Genomic DNA, 27404 nt, shown 5'->3' with positions numbered 1-27404 from the left:
CTGACAGTGGGGTGTGTGTGTACTGACAGTGGGGTGTGTGTGTACTGACGGTGTGTGTGTGTACTGACAGTGTGTGTGTGTATGTACTGACAGTGGGGTGTGTGTACTGACGGTGTGTGTGTACTGACGGTGTGTGTGTGTATGTATGTACTGACGGTGTGTGTGTGTATGTATGTACTGACGGTGTGTGTAGGGTGTACTGACAGTGGGGTGTGTGTACTGACAGTGGGGTGTGTGTACTGACAGTGGGGTGTGTGTACTGACGGTGTGTGTGTGTAGGGTGTACTGACGGTGTGTGTGTGTAGGGTGTACTGACGGTGTGTGTAGGGTGTACTGACAGTGGGGTGTGTGTACTGACAGTGGGGTGTGTGTGTACTGACAGTGGGGTGTGTGTGTACTGACAGTGGGGTGTGTGTGTACTGACAGTGGGGTGTGTGTACTGACGGTGTGTGTGTGTAGGGTGTACTGACGGTGTGTGTAGGGTGTACTGACAGTGGGGTGTGTGTACTGACAGTGGGGTGTGTGTGTACTGACAGTGGGGTGTGTGTACTGACGGTGTGTGTGTGTAGGGTGTACTGACGGTGTGTGTAGGGTGTACTGACAGTGGGGTGTGTGTACTGACAGTGGGGTGTGTGTGTACTGACAGTGGGGTGTGTGTACTGACGGTGTGTGTAGGGTGTACTGACGGTGGGGTGTGTGTGTACTGACAGTGGGGTGTGTGTACTGACGGTGTGAGTAGGGTGTACTGACGGTGGGGTGTGTGTGTACTGACAGTGGGGTGTGTGTACTGACGGTGTGTGTGTGTAGGGTGTACTGACGGTGTGAGTGTGGTGTCGCTGTGTGCCTGCAGATCCGTCCTCTGCTCCTCCTGAGTCTCTGAAGGATTTTCCCAGGAAGCTTTGCGGCAGCTGCAGCAGTCAGGAGCGGGCTCTGGTCAGGAGTTGTGGTCCAGATCATGTGACCGTCTGTCAGGATGAGTCAGGTGACCAGAGCGGTGTTCTGGGCAGAGCAGCTGCTTTGTGATGAGAGGTCAGTCTCCTCATTAACCCCCTCCTGGCTGGTCAGTCCCCCCTCATTAACCCCCTCCTGGCTGGTCAGTCCCCCCTCATTAACCCCCTCCTGGCTGGTCAGTCTCCCCTCATTAACCCCCTCCTGGCTGGTCAGTCTCCTCATTAACCCCCTCCTGGCTGGTCAGTCTCCTCATTAACCCCCTCCTGGCTGGTCAGTCCCCCCTCATTAACCCCCTCCTGGCTGGTCAGTCTCCCCTCATTAACCCCCTCCTGGCTGGTCAGTCTCCCCTCATTAACCCCCTCCTGGCTGGTCAGTCTCCCCTCATTAACCCCCACCTCGCTGGTCAGTCCCCCCTCATTAACCCCCTCCTGGCTGGTCAGTCCCCCCTCATTAACCCCCTCCTGGCTGGTCAGTCTCCCCTCATTAACCCCCTCCTCGCTGGTCAGTCCCCCCTCATTAACCCCCACCTCGCTGGTCAGTCCCCCCTCATTAACCCCCTCCTCGCTGGTCAGTCTCCCCTCATTAACCCCCTCCTGGCTGATCAGTCTCCCCTCATTAACCCCCTCCTGGCTGGTCAGTCTCCTCATTAACCCCCTCCTGGCTGGTCAGTCTCATTAACCCCCTCCTGGCTGGTCAGTCCCCCCTCATTAACCCCCTCCTGGCTGGTCAGTCTCCTCATTAACCCCCTCCTGGCTGGTCAGTCCCCCCTCATTAACCCCCTCCTGGCTGGTCAGTCTCCTCATTAACCCCCTCCTGGCTGGTCAGTCCCCCCTCATTAACCCCCACCTCGCTGGTCAGTCCCCCCTCATTAACCCCCTCCTCGCTGGTCAGTCTCCCCTCATTAACCCCCTCCTGGCTGGTCAGTCTCCCCTCATTAACCCCCTCCTGGCTGGTCAGTCTCCTCATTAACCCCCTCCTGGCTGGTCAGTCCCCCCTCATTAACCCCCTCCTCGCTGGTCAGTCTCCCCTCATTAACCCCCTCCTGGCTGGTCAGTCTCCCCTCATTAACCCCCTCCTGGCTGGTCAGTCCCCCCTCATTAACCCCCTCCTCGCTGGTCAGTCCCCCCTCATTAACCCCCTCCTCGCTGGTCAGTCTCATTAACCCCCACCTCGCTGGTCAGTCTCATTAACCCCCACCTCGCTGGTCAGTCTCCTCATTAACCCCTTCCCTTCATCCTCACTGTAACAAAGTCTCAGCTGTGACACTGGCCGCGCTGTGTAAGGAGCCAGGTAACAATGGAGGACAATATGGGGACAGAGGCAGCGATGAGGGGCTGGCAGCCATCATGTGAGGCTGTGGGCTCAGGTTAATGATGCCACTACTCTTATTCCTTACATCGACTCTGCGTAGATGGTCACCATACAAGATCCCCTCCCCGGGGCCGGTGGTCCCACTGCCCCCGTACCAGGCGATACTCACGGTCTCCTGACTTTTGGGTGGCCACAGATCTCGTATCTCCCGCCAGTATAGTCTGTAGTCACAGTCCACACTCTTCTAGACGACAGGTAACACAACCGAAGCCCATGTGTCCAGGACCAACAATCCTTAAGAAAGCTCCTGAAATCCAGAGGACAGATCCCTCAGCAGGAGCACGCGTGTCCAGCCCAGCAGGCAACCGATCCCCAGACGCCATGGACCATCCATCCATCCATCCATCCATGGCTCCAGAACCTCATCCTAGATCCTCTCCGTCCAGGTCACTCTCCCAACTCCTGACTAAACATGTGGCTTCCTCTCCCCCTCCCTGGGATCAGCCCCCCGAATGAGCAGAAGGGTCCACATCCTTCTTAAACATTTGCCTTTAGCTCAAAGACTGGACCTTATTCCATAAGCCCATCACCTGGGGCTGATGTGAGACCCCCTGTGGTGACGGGGCCCCTGGGTCTACGATACTGGTGAGATTAGTAGAATGATTGCTTTACCTTTACCTTTTAGTAGTCTCCTGTCTGGCCCTACGTCTTCCTCTGCTTACTGTCACTGAATGTAACACTGATTCCTGAGGAGCAAGAAAATCACTAATAAAACACAGCAATATCGCCACAACCTGTGCCCCGTGCTGGGAAGTCTGCATCTCCTAGAGCCCTGGATTCCGCTCTACGGCCATTCCTCCAACAGTCTTTTTATTTTTTTAATCAGATAAATTTTTATTAACAAAATGTAAACGTTCAAATAACAGTTAAATAACCGACAATCTCATTATTGCCAAATTTATCAGGGTCACAAATTCCACAGTAAACCTTCCCTCCCCTGCCCTTACATACATGAACAGCAGGGGATTGATAGTCCAACCTTCAGTCGGGGTCATCTTCTCTCCACCCATGGTGTCCACAATGTCGCAAATGGTTTTTTCCCCTTTTAGCATAAATACTCTTTTCTATGTTCACAATAGAATCAGACTGTCTAAGAAATTCTCTCAACGCCGGCGGTTCATCATTTATCCAGTATCTGGCGCTCAGTTTCCGAGCAATATATAATGATCGAGCTATTGCCACCTTATATTTATCATGTAGGTGGACCTCCTCCACGTATCCCAGTACCCACACCACAGGATCCCTGTCCAGCTATAGGCTCCCCCAATGGCACCGACCAGTCATCCAATACTGGTTCAGCCTTGGACACTGCCATAACATATGGAGGATCCCCCCTCCACCCGGCACCGAGGACACTCAGAAGTACAGCCGTTCAGGAGTCCTGTATACTCTATGGAGCACATATATCTGTGAGAGGCTGCCCGCTTCGCTCAGCGACAGTTGTGGTATATAGTCCACAATCACCTCCCATTTGTCCTCTTCTATCCTTCCCAACTCCTCCTCCCATTTTATTTTGCTTTAATTGGATACTTATTTAAGACTAGACGGTGGCCCGATTCTAATGCATCGGGTATTCTAGAATATGTATGTATATAGCAGCCACATAGTATATAGCACAGGCCACGTAGTATATAGCAGCCACATAGTATATAGCACAGGCCACGTAGTATATAGCAGCCATGTAGTATATAGTACTGCCCACGTAGTATATAGCAGCCATGTAGTATATAGTACTGCCCACGTAGTATATAGCAGCCATGTAGTTTATAGTACTGCCCACGTAGTATATAGCAGCCATGTAGTGTATAGCACAGGCCACGTAGTATATAGCAGCCATGTAGTATATAGTACTGCCCACGTAGTATATAGCAGCCATGTAGTATATAGTACTGCCCACGTAGTATATAGCAGCCATGTAGTTTATAGTACTGCCCACGTAGTATATAGCAGCCACATAGTATATAGCACAGGCCACGTAGCATATAGCAGCCATGTAGTATATAGTACTGCCCACGTAGTATATAGCAGCCATGTAGTATATAGTACTGCCCACGTAGTATATAGCAGCCATGTAGTTTATAGTACTGCCCACGTAGTATATAGCAGCCACATAGTATATAGCACAGGCCACGTAGCATATAGCAGCCATGTAGTATATAGTACTGCCCACGTAGTATATAGCAGCCATGTAGTATATAGTACTGCCCACGTAGTATATAGCAGCCATGTAGTATATAGTACTGCCCACGTAGTATATAGCAGCCATGTAGTATATATTACTGCCCACGTAGTATATAGCAGCCATGTAGTATATAGTACTGCCCACGTAGTATATAGCAGCCATGTAGTATATAGTACTGCCCACGTAGTATATAGCAGCCATGTAGTATATAGTACTGCCCACGTAGTATATAGCAGCCATGTAGTATATAGCACAGGCCACGTAGTATATAGCAGCCATGTAGTATATAGCACAGGCCACGTAGTATATAGCAGCCATGTAGTATATAGCACAGGCCATGTAGCATATAGCAGCCATGTAGTATATAGTACTGCCCACGTAGTATATAGCAGCCATGTAGTATATAGTACTGCCCACGTAGTATATAGCAGCCATGTAGTATATAGCACAGGCCACGTAGTATATAGCAGCCATGTAGTATATAGCACAGGCCACGTAGTATATAGCAGCCATGTAGTATATAGCACAGGCCACGTAGTATATAGCAGCCATGTAGTATATAGCACAGGCCATGTAGCATATAGCAGCCATGTAGTATATAGTACTGCCCACGTAGTATATAGCAGCCATGTAGTATATAGTACTGCCCACGTAGTATATAGCAGCCACATAGTATATAGCACAGGCCACGTAGTATATAGCAGCCATGTAGTATATAGCACAGGCCACGTAGTATATAGCAGCCATGTAGTATATAGCACAGGCCACGTAGTATATAGCAGCCATGTAGTATATAGCACAGGCCACGTAGTATATAGCAGCCATGTAGTATATAGTACTGCCCACGTAGTATATAGCAGCCATGTAGTATATAGTACTGCCCATGTAGTATATAGCAGCCATGTAGTATATAGTACTGCCCACGTAGTATATAGCAGCCATGTAGTATATAGTACTGCCCACGTAGTATATAGCAGCCATGTAGTATATAGTACTGCCCACGTAGTATATAGCAGCCATGTAGTATATAGTACTGCCCACGTAGTATATAGCAGCCATGTAGTATATAGTACTGCCCACGTAGTATATAGCAGCCATGTAGTATATAGTACTGCCCACGTAGTATATAGCAGCCATGTAGTATATAGCACAGGCCACGTAGTATATAGCAGCCATGTAGTATATAGTACTGCCCACGTAGTATATAGCAGCCATGTAGTATATAGTACTGCCCATGTAGTATATAGCAGCCATGTAGTATATAGTACTGCCCACGTAGTATATAGCAGCCATGTAGTATATAGTACTGCCCACGTAGTATATAGCAGCCATGTAGTATATAGTACTGCCCACGTAGTATATAGCAGCCATGTAGTATATAGTACTGCCCACGTAGTATATAGCAGCCATGTAGTATATAGTACTGCCCACGTAGTATATAGCAGCCATGTAGTATATAGTACTGCCCACGTAGTATATAGCAGCCATGTAGTATATCACACAGCCTACGCAGTATTTAGCAATGCGGGCACCATATCCCTGTTAAAAAAAAATAATTAAAATAAAAAATAGTTACATACTCACCTCCTGGGATCCAACGGCGCGCTGGCGATGTGCGCGCGGCTGCCGCCATCTTCCGTTCCCAGGATGCATTGCGAAATTACCCAGAAGACTTAGCGGTCTCGCGAGACCGCTAAGTCTTCTGGGTAATTTCGCAATGGATCTCTGGGACAGGAAGCTGGCGGAAGGTGCGAGCGCATCCTCGGACTACGGCGGGTGAGTATAGCAGTTTTTTTTATTATTAGTTTTATTTTTAACATTAGATTTTTTTACTATTGATGCTGCATAGGCAGCATCAATAGTAAAACGTTGGGGACACACAGGGTTAATAGCAGGAACGGAGTGCGTAACCCGCGGCATAACGCGGTCCGTCACCGCTGGCATTAACCCTGTGTGAGCTGTGACCGGAGGGGATTATGGAGCGAGCGGGCGCCGGGCACTGACTGCAGGGGAGTAGGGAGGGACTAATCGGACTGTGCCCGTCGCTGATTGGTTGCGGCAGCCATGACAGGCAGCTGGCGAGACCAATCAGTGATGCGGGATTTCCGTGACGGAAGTTGCCGACAGAAAGACAGACAGACAGGAAGACGGAAGTACCCCTCAGACAATTATATATATAGAAGGTATGTAATAAATCCTTATAAATATCTGACACCAACCCCTTTTGTTCCCCCCTATCACAGGGTCCTTCTCCGGTATCACACAATCAACAGAGCAAGAGAATAGTGAACAATTCCAAGACCTTTATTATAGGCAAAAAGGTCCATAAACAATCCACCACACTAAGGATACAATAGTCCAGAACACGATTGCAGTACAGTAAGAGGATAAAAAGCCTGGGAGATGAGAGTCCAACAATCCAGCAGACAGAGGATAACAGAGTCCATATACTCTTCTTTCTCTCTGAGGTGCTGTCTTCACATCATAGTTCCACACTGGATCTGCTCTGTGTCTCACCTCCCTGATATTTACAAGTCCCTCTCCTCATTCACAGGTCAGGAGGGGGGTTGGCGCAGGGGCTCATTGTTTCAACAAGCTAGTTCAATATGTCATTAGCATATTAGCAAACAGGCTTATTCACTGACCCTGTGAGGAGACAACAATACAGAACTGTGGGGGCTGATATCAGATGGCAACCACAGCCATTCATCAATTAGCAAATAACTCATCCTACAAGAGAACACCATGAACATCAGTAAAATAGTAATACAAATAAAATGATATCCACATACCATATCCCACCATCACACCCCCTCTGCGTAAACATAGTCCACCAGTATATGTTTATGGATCTCCAAACTGACCGTCTTACTCTGCGTTACATACGCACACTGGAACCTACAGACCATCCAACAGTCTTTAGTACAAGGCCAGCTCCTTACACATACAATCACGGTGCCATACAATCACAGGACCCCACAGCGTGGTACAACCACAGTGCCATACAATTACGGTGCCACATACTGCAATCATGGTGTAGGACAGGAGACTAGAGGAGCTGCTCTGACCACGGGGTAGGACATGGTGTGAAGGCGTGAGCATGAGCTTAAGTGCAGGCACCGAACTCCAGTGATGTCCAATGGCAACTGTACTTCACCTGAAGTCCAAAGATGCCGGACATGAGACACCTTGGCAGAGAGGGAGCACTGCATGGCACAGAGGGAGTGCTGCACGGGAAAAAGGGAGCACTGCACTGCAGAAATGGAGCGCTGCACACCCATCTACCACGTACTGTATACAATGGACATTTGGGTGGCGCTGCCCTCCTCTGTCACTGATGTTTGTGAGAGGTATGCCTAGAAATGTCCGACAGTTGTGGATAGAGGAACACTGGGCCCCACGCTGCCAAAAAATGACTTTCCATACTTCACTTAGTCCACGGATTTCTCCCTCCACATCATGAATGACCACAAGTCATGACACATTGAGGGACACCACAACCAACTTCTGTCCTGTGATCAGTCACCGTCCTTCACCCTCGTCCAGTCTCTATATTGATCACCTTGTCCCGGGTGTCCACACTGTGAGGCTTCACTACCATATCCTCTTAGCAGTGATCAGTCACCGTCCTTCACACCCATCTAGTCTCTATATCACTTCCCTCCTGGTGTCCACACTGTGAGGCTTCACCACCATATTCTGTGCTGAGATCAGTCACTGTCTTGAATATAGAGATTAGACTATCATGGATCACTTACCTCACATTGTCCACGCTGTCTAACTCCACCACCATATACTGTGCTATGATCAGTCACTGTCTTCCACACTCACCCAGTCCCTATACTGATCACTTACCTCCTGGTGTCCACACTGTCAGGCTTTACCACCATATCCTCTTAGCCATACCTCCCAACTTATGAAGAGGCAAAGAGGGACAAAGGTAGCGTTACGCACACCGCACCGCGGTACATTTTAGGCCACGCCCCTGACCACACCCATTTCACAACTAGTCACACCATACCCATGGCCCAACCACACCCATTTAGCACTGCTGATAACACTGTTTCATAAACAATAATTATAAACAAAAAAATATGGCCACACAGTGCTCCACACTGTATAATGGTCACACAGTGCTCCATACTGTATAATGGCCACATATGATGCTCCATACAGTATAATGGTCACACATGATGCTCAATACTGTATAATGGCCACACAGTGCTCCATACTGTATAATGGCCACACATGATGCTCCCTACTGTATAATGGCCACACATGATGCTCCATACTGTATAATGGCCACATATGATGCTCCATACAGTATAATGGTCACACATGATGCTCAATACTGTATAATGGCCACACAGTGCTCCATACTGTATAATGGCCACACATGATGCTCCCTACTGTATAATGGCCACACATGATGCTCCATACTGTATAATGGCCACACCTGATGCTAAATACTGTATAATGGCCCCAAATGATGCTGCGTACAGTATAATGGCCCCTAATGATGCTCCATACTGTATAATGGCCACACATGATGCTCCATACAGTATAATGGCCACACAGTTCTCCATACTGTGTAATAGCCACACATGATGCTTCGTACAGTATAATGGCCACACAGTGCTCCATACTGTATAATGGCCGCACATTATGCTCCATACTGTATAATGGCCGCACATGATGCTCCATACTGTATAATGGCCGCACATGATGCTCAATACTGTATAATGGTCAACATCATGCTGCATACAGTATAATGGCCCCATGTGATGCTCCATACTGTATAATGGCCCCACAAGATGCTCCATACAGTATAATGGCCACACAGTGCTCCATACTGTATAATGGCCGCACATGATGCTCCATACTGTATAATGGCCACACATGTTGCTCAATGCTGCATAATGGCCCTACATGATGCTGTGTACAGTATAATGGCCCCACATGATGCTCCATACTGTATAATGGCCACACATGATGCTCCATACAGTATAATGGCCACACAGTGCTCCATACTGTGTAATGGCCACACATGATGCTCCATACAGTATAATGGCCACACAGTGCTCCATACTGTGTAATGGCCACACATGATGCTGCGTACAGTAAAATGGCCCTACGTGATGCTCCATACTGTACAATGGCCCCACATGATGCTCCATACTGTATAATGGCCCCACAAGATGCTCCATACTGTATAATGGCCCCACAAGATGCTCCATACTGTATAATGGCCACACAGTGCTCTATACTGTATAATGGCCCTTTTTGGAAGTGCATTTAACAGATTGCTGCTGAGGGGAAAAAAAATCTATTTAAATCTTCAGCTTAGCGAGTGTGAACGAGCTGAGTGTGACCTGAGCGTAAGTGCGAACGGCGGTAAGTGTGACTTGTGATTCAGTGACTTTGGATTCAGGGAGTTTCCAAGGGAGGAATTGCTGAATTGCTGTCTGTATTTTATTAATACTTTGTATTTATTTTTATTTAACGCTTCTGTCTGGTGCAATCCCCATTAGGAAATGTGCTCCACTATTGTTAATGCCATCCAGTGTACATCTTGCCACATGTATGCAGTCCTTGATCAGCCGGTCGAGGGTGCATACTGCTGTGCGAGATGTGAGCACGTTGTGCATTTGGAAGCCCAGATTCTGGATCTAAATGTGCAGCTGGCAACACTGAGATCCACAGACAATATGGAGAGGAGTCTTCTGCTCACTGAGCAGACGCTCAATGGGATAGTGTTGTGAAATTGGATTCTGGGCTCCCCCGGTGGCCACTTGTGGAATTGTACTTGTGTGCATCATCCCCTCTGTTCACCTGCTCCTATCAGGATGTGGGAGTCGCTATATAACCTTGCTCCTCTGTCAGTTTCATGCCGGTCAACAATGTAATCAGAAGCCTTTCTGTGCATGTTCCTGCTACTAGACAACTCCCAGCTAAGTTGGACTTTTGTCCTTGTGTGTTTTTGTATTTTGTTCCTGTTCACAGCTGCTGTTTCGTTACTGTGTCTGGAAAGCTCTTGTGAGCGGAAATTGCCACTCTGGTGTTATGAGTTAATGCTAGAGTCTTAAAGTAATTTCTGGATGGTGTTTTGATAGGGTTTTCTGCTGACCATGAAAGTGCCCTTTCTGTCTTCATGCTATCTAGTAAGCGGACCTCGATTTTTGCTAAACCTATTTTCATACTACGTTTGTCATTTCATCTAAAATCACCGCCAATATATGTGGGGGCCTCTGTCTGCCTTTTGGGAAAATTTCTCTAGAGGTGAGCCAGGACTGTCTTTTCCTCTGCTAGGATTAGGTAGTTCTCCGGCTGGCGCTGGGCATCTAGGGATAAAAAAACGTAGGCATGCTACCCGGCCACTTCTAGTTGTGCGGCAGGTTTAGTTCATGGTCAGTATAGTTTCCATCTTCCAAGAGCTAGTTCTCATATATGCTGGGCTATGTTCTCTCGCCATTGAGAATCATGACAGTTTGACCGGCCCAAAAAAAAGGGTTAAATTACTGGCTGAGAAAGGAGAGAAAAAAGAAGTCTGCTACAATTTTTTTTTTTTTTTTTTTCCCTCTAGTTCTGAGTGTGCTCTTAATTGAATCACTTGCTAGTCTGCCTATACTGCAGCCTTCCTCTCTTTCTCTCCTTCTAATCCTTGAATGGCTCTGTGTTCACCTGTTTCAAATGGATCTTCAGAGTGTAGCTACAGGTTTGAATAATCTCGCCACAAAGGTACAAAATTTGCAAGATTTTGTTGTTCATGCACCTATGTCTGAGCCTAGAATTCCTTTGCCTGAATTCTTCTCGGGGAATAGATCTCACTTTCAAAATTTTAAAAATAATTGCAAATTGTTTTTGTCCCTGAAGTCTCGCTCTGCCGGAGACCCTGCACAGCAGGTCAGGATTGTAATTTCCTTGCTCCGGGGCGACCCTCAAGACTGGGCTTTTGCATTGGCACCAGGGGATCCTGCGTTGCTCAATGTGGATGCGTTTTTTCTGGCCTTGGGGTTGCTTTATGAGGAACCTCATTTAGAGCTTCAGGCGGAAAAGGCCTTGATGTCCTTGTCTCAGGGGCAAGATGAAGCTGAAATATACTGCCAAAAATTCCGCAAATGGTCTGTGCTTACTCAGTGGAATGAGTGCGCCCTGGCGGCGATTTTCAGAGAAGGTCTCTCTGATGCCATTAAGGATGTTATGGTGGGGTTCCCTGTGCCTGCGAGTCTGAATGAGTCCATGACGATGGCTATTCAGATCGATAGGCGTCTGCGGGAGCACAAACCTGTGCACCATTTGGCGGTGTCTACTGAGAAAACGCCAGAAAATATGCAATGTGATAGAATTCTGTCCAGAAGCGAGCGGCAGAATTTTAGACGAAAAAATGGGTTGTGCTTCTATTGTGGTGATTCAACTCATGTTATATCAGCATGCTTTAAGCGTACTAAGAAGCCTGACAAGTCTGTTTCAATTAGCACTTTACAGTCTAAGTTTATTCTATCTGTGACCCTGATTTGTTCTTTGTCATCTATTACCGCGGACGCCTATGTCGACTCTGGCGCTGCTTTGAGTCTTATGGATTGGTCCTTTGCCAAACGCTGTGGGTATGATTTGGAGCCATTGGAGGCTCCGATACCTCTGAAAGGGATTGACTCCACCCCATTGGCTAGTAATAAACCACAATACTGGACACAAGTGACTATGCGTGTTAATCCGGATCACCAGGAGGTTATTCGCTTTCTGGTGCTGTATAATCTACATGATGTTTTGGTGCTGGGATTGCCATGGCTGCAATCTCATAACCCAGTCCTCGACTGGAGAGCTATGTCTGTGTTGAGCTGGGGATGTAAGGGGGCTCATGGGGACGTACCTTTGGTTTCCATTTCATCATCTATTCCCTCTGAGATTCCTGAATTCTTGTCTGACTTTCGTGACGTTTTTGAAGAACCCAAGGTTGGTTCACTACCTCCGCACCGGGAGTGCGATTGTGCCATAGACTTGATCCCGGGTAGTAAATACCCTAAGGGTCGTTTATTTAATCTGTCTGTGCCTGAACACGCGGCTATGCGAGAATATATAAAGGAGTCCTTGGAAAAGGGACATATTCGTCCTTCGTCATCTCCCTTAGGAGCCGGTTTTTTCTTTGTGTCTAAAAAAGACGGCTCTTTGAGGCCGTGTATTGATTATCGACTTTTGAATAAAATCACGGTTAAATATCAATATCCGTTACCACTGCTTACTGATTTGTTTGCTCGCATAAAGGGGGCCAAGTGGTTCTCTAAGATTGATCTCCGTGGGGCGTATAATTTGGTGCGAATCAAGCAGGGGGATGAGTGGAAAACCGCATTTAATACGCCCGAGGGCAATTTTGAGTATTTGGTGATGCCTTTTGGTCTTTCAAATGCCCCTTCAGTCTTCCAGTCCTTTATGCATGACATTTTCCGCGATTATTTGGATAAATTTATGATTGTGTATCTGGATGATATTCTGATTTTTTCGGATGACTGGGACTCTCATGTCCAGCAGGTCAGGAGGGTTTTTCAGGTTTTGCGGTCTAATTCCTTGTGTGTGAAGGGTTCTAAGTGTGTTTTTGGGGTTCAAAAGATTTCCTTCTTGGGATACATTTTTTCCCCCTCTTCCATCGAGATGGATCCTGTCAAGGTTCAGGCTATTGGTGATTGGACGCAACCCTCTTCTCTTAAGAGTCTTCAGAAATTTTTGGGCTTTGCTAACTTTTATCGTCGATTTATTGCTGGTTTTTCTGATGTTGTAAAACCATTGACTGATTTGACTAAGAAGGGTGCTGATGTTGCTGATTGGTCCCCTGATGCTGTGGAGGCCTTTCGGGAGCTCAAGCGCCGCTTTTCTTCCGCCCCAGTGTTGCGTCAGCCTGATGTTGCTCTTCCTTTTCAGGTTGAGGTCGACGCTTCTGAAATCGGAGCTGGGGCGGTGTTGTCGCAGAGAAGTTCCGACTGCTCCGTGATGAGACCTTGTGCTTTTTTTTCCCGTAAATTTTCGCCCGCCGAGCGGAATTATGATATTGGGAATCGGGAGCTTTTGGCCATGAAGTGGGCTTTTGAGGAGTGGCGTCACTGGCTTGAGGGGGCCAGACATCAGGTGGTGGTATTGACTGACCACAAAAATTTAATTTACCTTGAGTCTGCCAGGCGCCTGAATCCTAGACAGGCGCGCTGGTCGTTGTTTTTCTCTCGGTTTAATTTTGTGGTGTCTTACCTACCGGGTTCTAAGAATGTTAAGGCGGATGCCCTTTCTAGGAGTTTTGAGCCTGACTCCCCTGGTAATTCTGAGCCCACAGGTATCCTTAAAGATGGAGTGATATTGTCTGCCGTTTCTCCAGACCTGCGGCGGGCCTTGCAGGAGTTTCAGGCGGATAGACCTGATCGTTGCCCACCTGGTAGACTGTTTGTTCCTGATGATTGGACCAGTAGAGTCATCTCTGAGGTTCATTCTTCTGCGTTGGCAGGTCATCCTGGAATCTTTGGTACCAGGGATTTGGTGGCAAGGTCCTTCTGGTGGCCTTCCCTGTCACGAGATGTGCGAGGCTTTGTGCAGTCTTGTGACGTTTGTGCTCGGGCCAAGCCTTGTTGTTCTCGGGCTAGTGGATTGTTGTTACCCTTGCCTATCCCGAAGAGGCCTTGGACGCACATCTCGATGGATTTTATTTCGGATCTGCCTGTTTCTCATAAGATGTCTGTCATCTGGGTGGTGTGTGACCGTTTCTCTAAGATGGTCCATCTGGTTCCCTTGCCTAAGTTGCCTTCTTCTTCCGAGTTGGTTCCTCTGTTTTTTCAAAATGTTGTTCGTTTGCATGGTATTCCGGAGAATATCGTTTCTGACAGAGGGACCCAATTCGTGTCTAGATTTTGGCGGGCATTCTGTGCTAGGATGGGCATAGATTTGTCTTTTTCGTCTGCTTTCCATCCTCAGACTAATGGCCAGACCGAGCGGACTAATCAGACCTTGGAGACATATTTGAGGTGTTTTGTGTCTGCGGATCAGGATGATTGGGTTGCTTTTTTGCCTTTGGCGGAGTTCGCCCTCAATAATCGGGCCAGCTCTGCCACCTTGGTGTCCCCGTTTTTCTGTAATTCGGGGTTTCATCCTCGATTTTCCTCCGGTCAAGTGGAATCTTCGGATTGTCCTGGAGTGGATGCTGTGGTGGAGAGGTTGCATCAGATTTGGGGGCAGGTGGTGGACAATTTGAAGTTGTCCCAGGAGAAGACTCAGCTTTTTGCCAACCGCCGTCGTCGTGTTGGTCCTCGGCTTTGTGTTGGGGACTTGGTGTGGTTGTCTTCTCGTTTTGTCCCTATGAGGGTTTCTTCTCCTAAGTTTAAGCCTCGGTTCATCGGCCCGTACAAGATATTGGAGATTCTTAACCCTGTGTCCTTCCGTTTGGACCTCCCTGCATCCTTTTCGATTCATAATGTTTTTCATCGGTCATTGTTGCGCAGGTATGAGGTACCGGCTGTGCCTTCCGTTGAGCCTCCTGCTCCGGTGTTGGTTGAGGGTGAGTTGGAGTACGTTGTGGAAAAGATCTTGGACTCTCGTGTTTCCAGACGGAAACTCCAGTATCTGGTCAAATGGAAGGGATACGGTCAGGAGGATAATTCTTGGGTCACTGCCTCTGATGTTCATGCCTCCGATCTTGTCCGTGCCTTTCATAGGGCTCATCCTGATCGCCCTGGTGGTTCTGGTGAGGGTTCGGTGCCCCCTCCTTGAGGGGGGGGTACTGTTGTGAAATTGGATTCTGGGGTCCCCCGGTGGCCACTTGTGGAATTGTACTTGTGTGCATCATCCCCTCTGTTCACCTGCTCCTATCAGGATGTGGGAGTCGCTATATAACCTTGCTCCTCTGTCAGTTTCATGCCGGTCAACAATGTAATCAGAAGCCTTTCCTGCTACTAGACAACTCCCAGCTAAGTTGGACTTTTGTCCTTGTGTGTTTTTGCATTTTGTTCCTGTTCACAGCTGCTGTTTCGTTACTGTGTCTGGAAAGCTCTTGTGAGCGGAAATTGCCACTCTGGTGTTATGAGTTAATGCTAGAGTCTTAAAGTAATTTCTGGATGGTGTTTTGATAGGGTTTTCTGCTGACCATGAAAGTGCCCTTTCTGTCTTCATGCTATCTAGTAAGCGGACCTCGATTTTTGCTAAACCTATTTTCATACTACGTTTGTCATTTCATCTAAAATCACCGCCAATATATGTGGGGGCCTCTGTCTGCCTTTTGGGAAAATTTCTCTAGAGGTGAGCCAGGACTGTCTTTTCCTCTGCTAGGATTAGGTAGTTCTCCGGCTGGCGCTGGGCATCTAGGGATAAAAAAACGTAGGCATGCTACCCGGCCACTTCTAGTTGTGCGGCAGGTTTAGTTCATGGTCAGTATAGTTTCCATCTTCCAAGAGCTAGTTCTCATATATGCTGGGCTATGTTCTCTCGCCATTGAGAATCATGACAGGATAGATGAGGAGGGGGATGGTAGGATGGAGCTGCAGGACAGTGTGGCAGTTAGCTGGGTGACAGATAGAAGGCGGGGTAGAGGGAAGAGTGCCAGGGAGGCTAGTCTTGATCTGGCACACCCCAATAAGTTGGCAGATGAGGGGGATGCCAGTACAGGGGTAGCACTGCTGCAGCCAGGCATGTCCTCTGAAAGTCGGAGGAGTGACTGCTCCAGTAAGGAGGGAAATAGGAGAGCAGGGCAGGCCAGACAGGTGCTGGTAGTGGGGGACTCAATTATTAGGGGGAACAGATAGGGCAATCTGTCACAAAGACAGGGATCGTCGGACGGTGTGCTGCCTACCTGGCGCTCGAGTCCGACACATCGCTGATCGGGTGGACAGATTACTGGGAGGGGCTGGTGAGGACCCAGCGGTCATGGTGCACATTGACACAAATGACAAAGTTAGAGGTAGGTGGAAGGTCCTTAAAGATGATTTCAGAGAATTAGGCTGCAAGCTGAAAGCAAGGACCTCCAACGTGGTATTTTCTGAAATACTGCCTGTACCACGTGCCACGCCAGAGAGGCAACGGGAGATTAGGGAGGTTAATAAGTGGCTCAAGAATTGGTGTAGGAAGGAGGGGTTTGGGTTCCTGCAGAACTGGGCCAACTTCTCAGTTGGCTACAGGCTCTACGCTAGGGACGGGCTGCACCTCAATGGGGAAGGTGCCTCTGTGCTGGGGGAGAAAATGGCTAGAAGGTTGGAGGAGTGTTTAAACTAGGGATTGGGGGGAGGGTATTCATTTTATAGGAGGGGAAGATAGTGCAGATAGAGACCTGGGCACAAATAAGGAAGTTGGGGGTGGCGGTGGCATGGGGGGTGGGGTTAGAACAGTTAGTAATTTAAGAAAGAATAGAGGTACAGAGAGGAACATCAAGTGCATGTATACTAATGCCAGAAGCCTCGCCAACAAAATGGACATATTAGAACTAATGTTGTTGGAGCATAATTATGACATGGTGGGGATATCGGAGACGTGGCTGGATGAGAGCCATGACTGGGCTGTTAACTTGCAGGGCTATAGCCTGTTCAGAAATGACCGTACAGATAAGCGAGGGGGTGGGGTGTGTCTATATGTAAAATCTTCCTTAAAACCCATCCTGCGTGATAATATAGGTGAATCTAATGAAAATGTAGAGTCCCTGTGGGTGGAGATAAGGGGAGGGGGAAAAAGAATAAATTACTGATAGGGGTTTGTTATAAATCTCCAAAAATAATGGAAGCAACGGAGAATATCCTCGTAAAGCAAATAGATGAAGCTGCGACTCAAGGAGAAGTCATTATTATGGGGGACTTCAACTACCCTGAAATAGATTGGGGAACAGAAACCTGCAGTTCCAGCAAAGGTAATCGGGGTCTGACAACTATGAGAGACAATTACCTCTGACAACTGGTTCAGGACCCAACAAGAAGGGGGGCACTGCTAGACCTAATATTAACCCCTTTACACCCAAGGGTGGTTTGCACGTTAATGACCGGGCCAATTTTTACAATTCTGACCACTGTCCCTTTATGAGGTTATAACTCTGGAACGCTTCAACGGATCCCCGTGATTCTGACATTGTTTTCTCGTGACATATTTTACTTCATGATAGTGGTAACATTTATTTGATATTACCTGCGTTTATTTGTGAAAGAAACGGAAATTTGACGAACATTTTGAAAATTTCGCAATTTTCCAACTTTTTTTCCAATTTTTATACAATTAAATCACAGAGATACGTCACACAAAATACTTAATAAGTAACATTTCCCACATGTCTACTTTACATCAGCACAATTTTGGAACCAAAATTTTTTTTGTTAGGGAGTTATAAGGGTTAAAAGTTGACCAGTAATTTCTCATTTTTACAACACCATTTAGGGACCACCTCACATTTGAAGTCACTTTGAGGGGTCTATATGATAGAAAATACCCAAGTGTGACACCATTCTAAAAACTGCACCCCTCAAGGTGCTCAAAACCACATTCAAGAAGATTATTAACCCTTCAGGTGTTTCACAGGAATTTTTGGAATGTTTAAATAAAAATGAACATTTAACTTTTTTACACAAAAATTTACTTCAGCTCCAATTTGTTTTATTTTACCAAGGGTAACAGGAGAAAATGGACCCCAAAAGTTGTTGTACAATTTGTCCTGAGTATGCCGATACCCCATATGTGGGGGTAAACCACTGTTTGGGCGCATGGCAGAGCTCAGAAGGAAAGGAGCGCCGTTTGACTTTTCAATGCAAAATTGACTGGAATTGAGATGGGACGCCATGTTGCGTTTGGAGAGCCCCTGATGTGCCTAAACATTGAAACCCCCCACAAGTGACAGCATTTTGGAAAGCAGACCCCCTAAGGAACTTATCTAGATGTGTGGTGAGCACTTTGACCCATTAAGTGATTCACAGAAGTTTATAATGCAGAGCCGTAAAAATAAAAAATCATATTTTTTCACAAAAATGATATTTTCGCCCCTAATTTTTTATTTTCCCAAGGGTAAGGGAAGAAACTGGACTCCAAAAGTTGTTGTACAATTTGTCCTGAGTACGCTGATACCCCATATGTGGGGGTAAACCACTGTTTGGGCGCAAGGGAGAGCTCGGAAGGGAAGGAGCGCCATTTGACTTTTCAATGCAAAATTGACTGGAATTGAGATGGGACATCATGTTGCGTTTGGAGAGCCACTGATGTGCCTAAACATTGAAACCCCCACAAGTGACACCATTTTGGAAAGTAGACCCCCTAAGGAACTCATCTAGATGTGTTGTGAGAACTTTGAACCCCCAAGTGTTTCACTACAGTTTATAACGCAGAGCCGTGAAAATAAAAATTCTTTTTTTCCCACAAAAATTATTTTTTAGCCCCCAGTTTTGTATTTTTCCAAGGGAAACAGTGTAAATTGAACCCCCTAAAGTTGTCCAATTTGTCCTGAGTACGCTGATACCCAATATGTGGGGGGGGAACCACCGTTTGGGCGCATGGCAGAGCTCGGAAGGGAAGGAGCGCCATTTGGAATGCAGACTTAGATGGATTGGTCTTCAGGCGTCACATTGCGTTTGCAGAGCCCCTGATGTAACTAAACAGTAGAAACCCCCCATAAGTGACCCCATATTGGAAACTAGACCCCCCAAGAAACTTATCTAGATGTGTTGTGAGAACTTTGAACCCCCAAGTGTTTCACTACAGTTTATAACGCAGAGCCGTGAAAATAAAAAATATTTTTTTTTACACAAAAATTATTTTTTAGCCCCCAGTTTTGTATTTTCCCAAGGGTAACAGGAGAAATTGGAACCCAAAAGTTGTTGTCCAATGTGTCCTGAGTATGCTGATACCCCATATGTTGGGGTAAACCCCTGTTTTGGCGCACGGGAGAGCTCGGAAGGGAAGGAGCACTGTTTTACTTTTTAAACGCAGAATTGGCTGGAATTGAGATTGGACGCAATGTCGCGTTTGGAGAGCCCCTGATGTGCCTAAACAGTGGAAACCCCCCAATTATAACTGAAACCCTAATCCAAACACACCCCTAAACCTAATCTCAACTGTAACCCTAACCACACCCCTAACCCTGACACACCCCTATCCCTAATCCCAACCCTATTCCCAACCGTAAATGTAATCCTAACCCTAACTTTAGCCCCAACCCTAACTTTAGCCCCAACCCTAACCCTAACTGTAGCCCTAACCCTAGTCCCAACCCTAACCCTAGCCCTAACACTAACCCTAATGGGAAAATGGAAATAAATACATTTTTTTTATTTTTTAATTTTTCATAACTAAGGGGGTGATGAAGGGGGGTTTGATTTACTATTTATAGCGCGTTTTCTAGCGGATTTTTATGATTGGCAGCCGTCACACACTAAAACTCGCTTTTTATTGCAAAAAATGTTTTTTGCGTTACCACATTTTGAGAGCTATAATCTATATATATAATTGTCTAAGTGGTACTTCCGTCTGTCTGTCCTCAACTTCCGTAACAGTTATTCATTCGCTGATTGGTCTCACCAGCTGCCTGTCCTGGCTACCGCGACCAATCAGCGACTGGCACAGTCCGATTAGTCCCTCCCTACTCCCCTGCAGTCAGTGCCGGGCGGCCGCTCCATACTCCCCGCAGTCACCACTGACACAGGGTTAATGCCAGCGGTAACAGACCGCGTTATGCCGCGGGTAACTCACTCCGTTACCGCCGCTATTAACCCTGTGTGACCAAGTTTTTACTATTGAGGCTGCCTATGCAGCGTCAATAGTAAAAGGATCTAATGTTAAAAATAATAAACAAAAATAAAAAATCATTATTTACTCACCTTCCGCTGCATTTCCCGTTGCTCGCCACCCTCCAGTAACCGCTCTGTGCAAGCGGCAAGTTCCGGTAGCAAAGATCGTATGGCAGAAGGACCTGCCATGACGTCACGGTCATGTGACCGCGACGTCATCACACCCTGGGACCGGAAGCTGCCGCCTGTACCGCGCACAGGCGACAGAACTACAAGTATGGTGAGTATGTTAGAACTACAATGGGCCCTCGGATCGGAAGGTGAGTATGTTTATTTTTTATTTTTTAACCTGTGACATACGTAGCTGGGCAATCTACTACGTAGCTGGGCAATATGCTACGTGGCTCTGTGCTGTATACTACATCACTGGGCAATATACTACGTGGCTGGGCAATATACTACGTCACTGGGCAATATACTATGTCGCTGGGCAGTATACTACGTGGCTGGGCAATATACTACGTGGCTGGGCAATATACTACGTGGCTGGGCAATATACTACGTGGCTGGGCAATATACTACGTGGCTGGGCAATATACTACGTGGCTGGGCTATATACGACGTGGCTGGGCAATATACTACGTGGACATGCATATTCTAGAATACCCGATGCGTTAGAATCGGGCCACCATCTAGTTTCTCCATATTTTGGTCCACAGAGTAATGTGAGGTCTTGTTTTTTGCGGGACGAGTTGACGTTTTTACTGGTGACATTTTCGGGCACGTGACATTTTTTGATCGCTTTTTATTCCGATTTTTGTGAGGCAGAATGACTAAAATACAGCTATTCATGAATTTCTTTTTTGTGGGGGGGGTTTATAACATTCCACGTTTGGTAAAATTGATAAAGCAGTTTTATTCTTCGGGTCAGTACGATTACAGCGATACCTCATTTATATATTTTTTTATGTTTTGGTGCTTTTAGACGATAAAAACTATTTTATAGAAAAAATAATTATTTTTGCATCGCTTTATTCTGAAAAATGACTTTTTTATTTTTTCGCTGATGATGCTGTATGGCGGCTCGTTTTTTGCGGGACAAGATGACGTTTTCAGCGGTACCATGGTTATTTATATGCGTCTTTTTGATCGCATGTTATTCTACTTTTTGTTCGGCGGTATGATAGTAAAACGTTGTTTTTTGCCTCGCTTTTTTTTTTTTTTACGGTGTTCACTGAAGGGGTTAACTAGTGGGACAGTTTTATAGGTCGGGTCGCTACGGACGCGGCGATACTAAATATGTGTACTTTTATTGTTTTTTTTAAATTTAGCTAAAGGAATGTATTTATTGGAACAATATATATATATTTTTTTATTATTTATTTGGGACATTTTTTTTTTTTTACATATGTAATTTTTTTTTTTCTTACATTTTTACTTTACCCCAGGGGGGGGGCATCACAGTAAAGTGACAGATCGGCGATCTGACGTGCACAGCTCCTGGAGGCTTCCCGGCGCCTGCTCTGAGCACGCGCTGTGAAGCCACCTCCCTGCAGGACCCGGATGCAGCCCCGCGGTCATTTTGGATCCGGGGCCTGCAGGGAGGAGACGCTCGGTACAAGGTGAGCACATCAGTACAGTCATTGATAGACCATTATTTTTAATCTTTAAACCCTTAATCCCATATGACTTACTATCCCGTCGAGGTGGGGTGGGCCCGTATGACCACCGACGGGATAGTACGTCATATCCGAGCGGCCGCGCTCACGGGGGAAGCGCGGCCGGGTGTCAGCTGACTATCGCAGCTGACATCCGGCACTATGTGCCAGGTGCAGTCACGGACCGCCCCTGGCACATTAACCCCCGGCACACTGCGATCAAACATGATCGAAGCCTTCCGGCGGTACAGGGAAGCATCGTGCAGGGAGGGGGCTCCCTGCATTCTTCCCTGAGACCCTCCGTGCAACGCGATGCGCTCACCTTGTACCGAGCGTCTCCTCCCTGCAGGACCCGGATCCAAAATGGCCGCAGGGCTACATCCGGGTCCTGCAGGGAGGTGGCTTACCAGCGCCTGCTCAGAGCAAGCACCGGGAAGTGTCATGTTCCCAGTGGCAGGGAATTAAACACATAACACGGGCAAAAACAGGACGAGCTCTAGGGTGATGGAACCTGAGCTGACCGCGATCCTGAACCTCAACACTCAACTAACAGCAGCCGGGGAACGTTCCTGGGGGGACTCTAGACGTCTCGCGCCAGCCGGAGATCTAGCTACCCCTATTAGAAGAATCACAGACCTATCTTGCCTCCAGAGAAATATTCCCACAGAAATAGCAGCCCCCCACATATAATGACGGTGAAATGAGAGGAAGGCACAAACGTAGTTATGAAAACAGATTCAGCAAAATGAGGCCCGCTTAAGCTAGATAGCAGAGGATACAAAAGGTGAACTGCGCGGTCAGCTTAAAACCCTTCAAAATACCATCCTGAAATTACTTGAACTCATGTGCCAACTCATGGTACATGAGTGGTAATTTCAGCCCACTAGAGCAACCAGCAGCAGAGAATTACATATCTGCAAGCTGGACTAAAAACATAAAAGCAAACATGAAACAGGGAAATCCAGACTTAGCTTGTCTTGAAGGCCTAGGAGCAGGTAGCAAAGGTAACAGAGACACACTGATACATTGATAGCCGGCAAGGGAATGACAGAAAAGCCAGGTTAAATAGGAAACACCCAGCCTCTGATGGACAGGTGGAAACCAGAGACCGCAACCCACCAAAGTCACCCAGTACCAGCTGTAACCACCAGAGGGAGCCCAAAAACAGAATCCACAACAGGGAAGCCTCTGTGCAGTGCACATCAGATCGCTGATCTGACACAGTGTTCTGCAAAGTGACAGATCAGCGATCTTACACTATAACATGATAACCCCCCCCCCCCCCCTAGGGCAATGTTATAAAGAAAAAAAAAATATTTACATGTGTAAAAAAAAAAAATTTCCTAAATAAAGAAAAAGAAAAATATTGTTCCCATAAATACATTTCTTTATCTAAATGAAAAAAACAATAAAAGTACACATATTTAGTATCACCGCGTCCGTAACGACCCGACCTATAAAACTGTCCCACTAGTTAACCCCTTCAGTGAACCCGGTAAAAAAAAAAAAAAACGAGGCAAAAAACAACGCTTTATTATCATACCGCCGAACAAAAAGTGGAATAACACGCGACCAAAAAGACGGATATAAATAACCATGGTGCTGCTGAAAACGTCATCTTGTCCCGCAAAAAACGAGCCGCCAAACAGCGTCATCAGCGAAAAAATAAAAAAGTTATAGTCCTCAGAATAAAGCGATGCAAAAATAATTATTTTTTCTATAAAATAGTTTTTATCGTATAAAAGCGCCAAAACATAAAAAAATTATATAAATGAGGTATCGCTGTAATCGTACTGACCCGAACAATAAAACTGCTTTATCAATTTTACCAAACGTGGAACGGTATAAACGCCCCCCACAAAAAAGAAATTCATGAATAGCTGTATTTTGGTCATTCTGCCTCACAAAAATCGGAATAAAAAGCGATCAAAAAATGTCACGTGCCCGAAAATGTTACCAATAAAAACGTCCACTCGTCCCGCAAAAAAACAAGACCTCACATTACTCTGTGGACCAAAATATCGAAAAATTATAGCTCTCAAAATGTGGAGACGCAAAAACTAATTTTTGCAATAAAAAGCGGTTTTTAATGTGTGACATCTGCCAATCATAAAAATCCACTAAAAAACCCGCTATAAAAGTAAATCAAACCCCCTTCATCACCCCCTTAGTTAGTGAAAAATAATAAAATTAAAAAAATATATTTATTTCCATTTTCTCATTAGGGTTAGGGCTAGGATTAGGGCTAGGGTTAGGGCTAGGGTTAGGGTTGGGGCTAGGGTTAGAGTTGGGGCTAGGGTTAGGGCTAGGGTTGGGGATAGGGTTAGGGCTAGGGTTAAGGCTAGGGTTAGGGCTAGGGTTGGGGCTAGAGTTAGGGTTGGGGCTAGGGTTAGGGCTAGGATAAGGGTTAGGGTTAAGGCTAGGGTTAGGGCTAGGGTTGGGGCTAGGGTTAGGGTTGGGGCTAGGGTTAGAGCTAGGGTTGGGGTTAGGGTTGGGGCTAGAGTTAGGGTTTCAGTTAGAATTGGGGGTTTCCACTGTTTATGCACATCAGGGGCTCTCCAAACGCGACATGGCGTCCGATCTCAATTCCAGCCAATTCTGCGTTGAAAAAGTAAAATAGCGCTCCTTCCCTTCCGAGCTCTCCTGTGTGCCCAAACGGGTTTACCCCAACATATGGGGTATCAGCGTACTCAGGACAAATTGTACAACAACTTTTGGGGTCCAATTTCTCTTGATACCATTGGGAAAATAAAAATTTGGGGGGCTAAAAAAACATTTTTGTGGGAAAAAAATGATTTTTTATTTTCACGACTCTGCATTATAAACTGTAGTAAAACACTTGGGGGTTCAAAGTTCTCACAACACATCTAGATAAGTTCCTTGGGAGGTCTAGTTTCCAATATGGGGTCACTTGTGGGGGGTTTCTACTGTTAGTTACATCAGGGGCTCTTCAAATGCAATGCAACCCTAACCCTGCAGACCAATCCATCTGAGTATGCATTCCAAATGGCGCTCCTTCCCTTCCGAGCTCTGCCATGCGCCCAAACGGTGGTTCCCCCCACATATGGGGCATCAGCGTACTCAGGACAAATTGGACAACAACTTTTGGGGTCCAATTTCTCCTGTTACCCTTGGGAAAATACAAAACTGGGGGCTAAAAAATAATTTTTGTGAAAAAAAATGATTTTTTATTTTCACGGCTCTGCATTATAAACTGTAGTGAACCACTTTGGGGTTCAAAGTTCTCACAACACATCTAGATACGTTCCTTGGGGGGGTCTAGTTTCCAATATGGGGTCACTTGTGGGGGGGTCTACTGTTTAGCTATATTAGGGTCTCTGCAAATGCAATGTGACGCCTGCAGACCATTCCATCAAAGATTGCTTTCCAAATGGCGCTCCTTCCCTTCCGAGCTCTGCCATGCAGCCAAACAGTGGTTCTCCCCATATATGGGGTATCAGCGTACTCAGAACAAATTGGACAACAACATTTGGGGTTGTTAAGTGAAACACTTGGGGGTTCAAAGTTCTCACCACACATCTAGATGAGTTCCTTAGGGGTCTACTTTCCAAAATGGTGTCACTTGTGGGTGGTTTCAATGTTTAGGCACATCAGGGGCTCTCCAAACGCAACATGGCGTCCCATCTCAATTCCAGTCAATTTTGCATTGAAAAGTCAAACGGTGCTCCTTCCCTTCCGAGCTCTGCCATGCACCCAAACAGTGGTTTACCCCCACATATGGGGTATCGGCATACTCAGGACAAATTGCACAACATCTTTTGTGGTCCAATTTCTTCTCTGACCCTTGGGAAAATAAAAAATTGGGGATGAAAAGATCATTTTTGTGAAAAAATATGATATTTTATTTTTACGGCTCTGCATTATAAACTTCTGTGAAGCACTTGGTGGGTCAAAGTGCTCACCACACATCTAGATACGTTCCTTAGGGGGTCTACTTTCATTTGTGGGGGGTTTCAATGTTTAGGCAGATCAGTGGCTCTGCAAACACAACATGGCGTCCCATTTCAGTTCCTGTCAATTTTGCATTGAAAAGTCAAACGGCGCTCCTTCCCTTCCGAGCTCTGCCATGCGCCCAAACAGTGGTTTACCCCCACATATGGGGTAACGGCATACTCAGGACAAATTGCACAACAACTTTTGGGGTCCAATTTCTTCTCTTACCCTTGGTAAAATAAATCAAATTGTAGCTGAAGTAAATTTTGTGTGAAAAAAAGTTAAATGTTAATTTTTATTTAAACATTCCAAAAATTCCTGTGAAACACCTGAAGGGTTAATAAACTTCTTGAATGCGGTTTTGAGCACCTTGAGGGGTGCAGTTTTTAGAATGGTGTCACACTTGGGTATTTTCTATCATATAGACCCCTCAAAATGACTTCAAATGTGATGTGGTCCCTAAAAAAAAATGGAGCTGTAAAAATGAGAAATCGCTGGTCAAATTTTAACCCTTATAACTCCCTAACAAAAAAAAATGTTGGTTCCAAAATTGTGCTGATGTAAAGTAGAAATGTGGGAAATGTTACTTATTAAGTATTTTGTGTGACATATCTCTGTGATTTAAGGGCATAAAAATTCAAAGTTGGAAAATTGCAAAATTTTCGTCAAATTTCCATTTTTTTTCACAAATAGAGGCAAGTCTTATCAAAGAAATTTTACCACTATCATGAACTACAATATGTCATGAGAAAACAATGTCAGAATCACCGGGATCCGTTGAAGCGTTCCAGAGTTATAACCTCATAAAGGGACAGTGGTCAGAATTGTAAAAATTGGCCCGGTCATTAACGTGCAAACCACCCTTGGGGGTTAAAGGGTTTAAAGACTCCATAATAACAGGGTCTGTACCACAGGACTGGCGTATAGCAAATGTAGTGCCAATATTTAAAAAGGGGACAAAAACTGAACTCGGAAATTATAGGCCAGTAAGCTTCACCTCTACTGTGGGTAAAATCCTGGAGGGCATTCTAAGGGATACTATACTGGAGTATCTGAAGAGGAAGAACCTCATGACCCAGTATCAGCACGGGTTTACTAGGGACCGTTCATGTCAGACTAATCTGATCAGCTTCTATGAAGAGGTAAGTTCCGGACTGGACCAAGGGAACCCAGTAGACGTAGTGTATATGGACTTTTTAAAAGCTTTTGATACGGTGCCACACAAAAGGTTGTTACATAAAATGAGAGTAATGGGGATAGGGGAAAATATGTGTAAGTGGGTTGAGAGCTGGCTCAGGGATAGGAAACAAATGGTGGTTATTAATGGAGCACACTCGGACTGGGTCGCGATTAGCAGTGGGGTACCACAGGGGTCAGTATTGGGCCCTCTTCTTTTTAACATATTTATTAATGACCTTGTAGGGGGCATACAGAGCAGAATTTCAATATTTGCAGATGACACTAAACTCTGCAGGGTAATCAATACAGAGGAGGACAATTTTATATTACAGGATGATTTATGTAAACTAGAAGCTTGGGCTGATAAATGGCAAATGAGCTTTAATGGGGATAAAT

At 46.2% G+C, this 27404-nt stretch overlaps 1 protein-coding gene across 3 annotated transcripts in view; it reads left to right on the top strand.

The window, feature by feature from the left end:
* Positions 1–27404, top strand: part of SLC4A2 (solute carrier family 4 member 2) — a 334039-nt gene that overhangs the window by 71812 nt on the left and 234823 nt on the right. For 2 of the 3 annotated variants that reach the window (XM_077267745.1, XM_077267742.1), the window contains exon 1: positions 898–1029. The exons of the other annotated variant lie outside the window; for it this stretch is intronic. The gene's annotated coding sequence lies outside the window, so the exon portion shown is untranslated. Of the gene's footprint in view, positions 1–897; positions 1030–27404 lie in introns of those variants that run through there. 3 annotated transcript variants of the gene reach the window in all.

Source organism: Ranitomeya variabilis, chromosome 6, assembly GCF_051348905.1.
Source record: "Ranitomeya variabilis isolate aRanVar5 chromosome 6, aRanVar5.hap1, whole genome shotgun sequence".
Classification (NCBI taxonomy): Eukaryota; Metazoa; Chordata; class Amphibia; order Anura; family Dendrobatidae; genus Ranitomeya; species Ranitomeya variabilis.
The sequence above is the reverse complement of the archived record's forward strand: the minus strand, read 5'-3'. Positions and strand labels throughout refer to the sequence as shown.